Source organism: Sinocyclocheilus anshuiensis, unplaced genomic scaffold (assembly GCF_001515605.1).
Source record: "Sinocyclocheilus anshuiensis isolate Anshui unplaced genomic scaffold, SAMN03320099.WGS_v1.1 scaffold1105, whole genome shotgun sequence".
NCBI classification, from domain to species: Eukaryota; Metazoa; Chordata; class Actinopteri; order Cypriniformes; family Cyprinidae; genus Sinocyclocheilus; species Sinocyclocheilus anshuiensis.
In genome coordinates, this window is record NW_015558596.1 from 163,540 (window position 1) to 166,273 (window position 2,734).

Consider the following 2,734-nt stretch of genomic DNA (forward strand, 5'->3'; position numbering starts at 1 on the left):
GTTTTTCTCATTGTGATGGATGATTAAGGGAATTTGGGCTTTGTTTTCCCTCCTATTTATATTTATGTGAAACAGGAAGCCATGGCTGGATAATTTCATGTTCATAATCACCCTGGTATGCTCAAATATGAATGGGAATATACTTCACAGATATTGTACTCATAAGAATGTCTAGGGGTACCAATAATTGTGTCCAACGTGTGTTTGAGAAAAACATTTATTTCATAATGAGATTTTCCCCCATTTTCAATTGTTTTAGTTCAATGAAAGGTTAGATATGAAAGGTTAGATATCTGTGTATTTTTTTTAAATAAAAGATCAAAATGATTAACAATGCAGATTTATTTTCACAGCCTTCTTTGATCATATTTACCAAGGGTGCCAATAATTCTGACCACGACTGTACATACATAACTTTTCTGGAAAACACAAGATAAGAATGAAGATTAAAGCATCATGATCATCTTATTCACAAACATTTCACAAAGTTAACTTTTTCCCATCAGTTGACAGTTGACATCATCAAATTTAACAAGCTTTCAGTTTCATAACTGTAAATTTCTCCTAGCAGTGACACTGCAGAAAATAACTTGTGTGACCAATGTCTTTCAATGATTCTGTGTTTTTCCTCAGTTACTTAACTGTTGCATCAAAAACAATTAATCTAATAAAAATGCATCTAATAAAAGTTCTTTTTTTTTCTATGGTAAACAGGTGGTAACCTTGCAATAGGAACCTTTCATGTGTGAGTAATGAATCATTTTAATCTGGATTATTAAATACTTTCAATGCAATAGATAAAAGGAACGATGTTGCCAGAGTGAGGCAACTGTGGCGGATGTCTGTAACTGTTCACATTATATATAGTACATTATTATTATTAACTGATGTTTGAATAATTTTAAAAAATGGTTACATTTCATGACTTTCCAGTTCACCACAAATATTAAGTCCACCGATGTCCTGTCATGTTCAGCCTCAAATCAAATATATAGTCATTTTATCATCTCAAAGTATGGCATTATGTCACGCTTTTATGCTATGCCCTGTCTGTCCAATGTCTTGCTTGTGCGTGACTGTCAACTTTAAGTTGCCTCAATCTCATACTATGTCACACTTTAGGAATGACTGGACTTCCACTTTAACTTGAATTAAACAGTCAAATGAAGCAAATTCCAATATTACTCAAAGTTTGAAGTATTTCAGATGTTTACCACTTATAAATAAACAAAGTGACATTGCAACTACTCTAAACATTTAAATGTAGGTCACCGGATGTAAACTTTTAATATAAACAAATTAATCCTTCGTCATTTAGAGCTAGCAGTGAGTTTATCTTTGTATAGCATCCTAATAATCAGAGCCTAATCAACAAAATGAATAATCGCAGAGTATAATAACCAGTAAAAATGCCATATTGGCAGCAACAGAACATTTTACTGGTTATTATACTCTGCGATTATTCATTTCGTTGATTAGGCTCTGATTATTAGGAGGCTACAAAGATAAACTCACTGCTAGCTCTAAATGACGAAGGTGCACTTTGAATGGAAAACTTTATTTGGCACATGTGAGAATGTATGACAGCAGAGACCATTAGACAATAGCAGCCTTTTCTTATTTTAGGCATAAAGCCTGCTATTAAGAAGCACAGGTTCATAAAGCTCTTTGCTGAAGCCAAAATTGATCTCGTTCACCATCTATTTCCTCTGAAGGATCACAATGGACTGTTTGTTAATCTTTCCTTCACAGAACACATGATCTAGATTAACTTGATATATGCTAAATATTTTAAATCTGACTAATTATCCACAAGTATTTCCATCAAATCACAGCCAGCTTTGCCGTTTTTATCTCCTTACCTGATCTTTTGAAAAGATGATTCACCTAATACCCATTTTGGATTTTGATCAGTTAAGTACAGACAAGATCGTTTTCCTGGCATTTGGGTGGTCCGACAAGGCCTCTTATAAAGGAAGAAAGGGGTAACCTTCAAATATTTTGTCCAAGTCTTGTAAACTCAAGTGACGGGCTTGACACAAAAACAAATATTTGTAGGGGTTAGCTAGAAGAAGTGCCTTTTGAAAAGGTACCACCCCAGTGACAGCTTCTGTACCTTTTTGTCTGAGAGTGTAGGCATATGATCCAACATTATGAATTTGTTTGCTCATAATGAACTAAAGTCAGAGAGGCACATGAACTGTGGTTACACAAATCATCCTCAACTGGTATGATGTTCTTTGCCACAGTTACTTTAGAGTGAATCTTCCCCACAAGATAGCACACATGAGTGAAACATCTGACTGAAGGAAAAGCTTTTTTAAGAAACCCTATGGAAATTTAGAATGGCAAATGATGATTCTTTGCATAGTAGATAATATAAATACAGGAAAATAAACTTCACTTATTACAACTGATTAAACATTAAATTGCAAATAAATATTCCATGTCAGAGTTTGGGTGATTGATAGCCAAGTTAAATACAACTAAATGTCAAAATAACTGAACTGAATGTCTAATCTTAATTCACCTGCACAGCACAGTCTAAAGCAGTTAAAACAACATATGACATGTTTAATGACAAACTAACATGATGACAGAGGAAACACTACAAGCAAGCGTCTTTTCGCACTTGTCAAGTACGTGCTTGGATTTGCAGATTATCTGCATTAAACCGGTACCCGGATAACCATATATGGTCATAAGGGGCGCGCTACGATGGATGCCCAGCCGG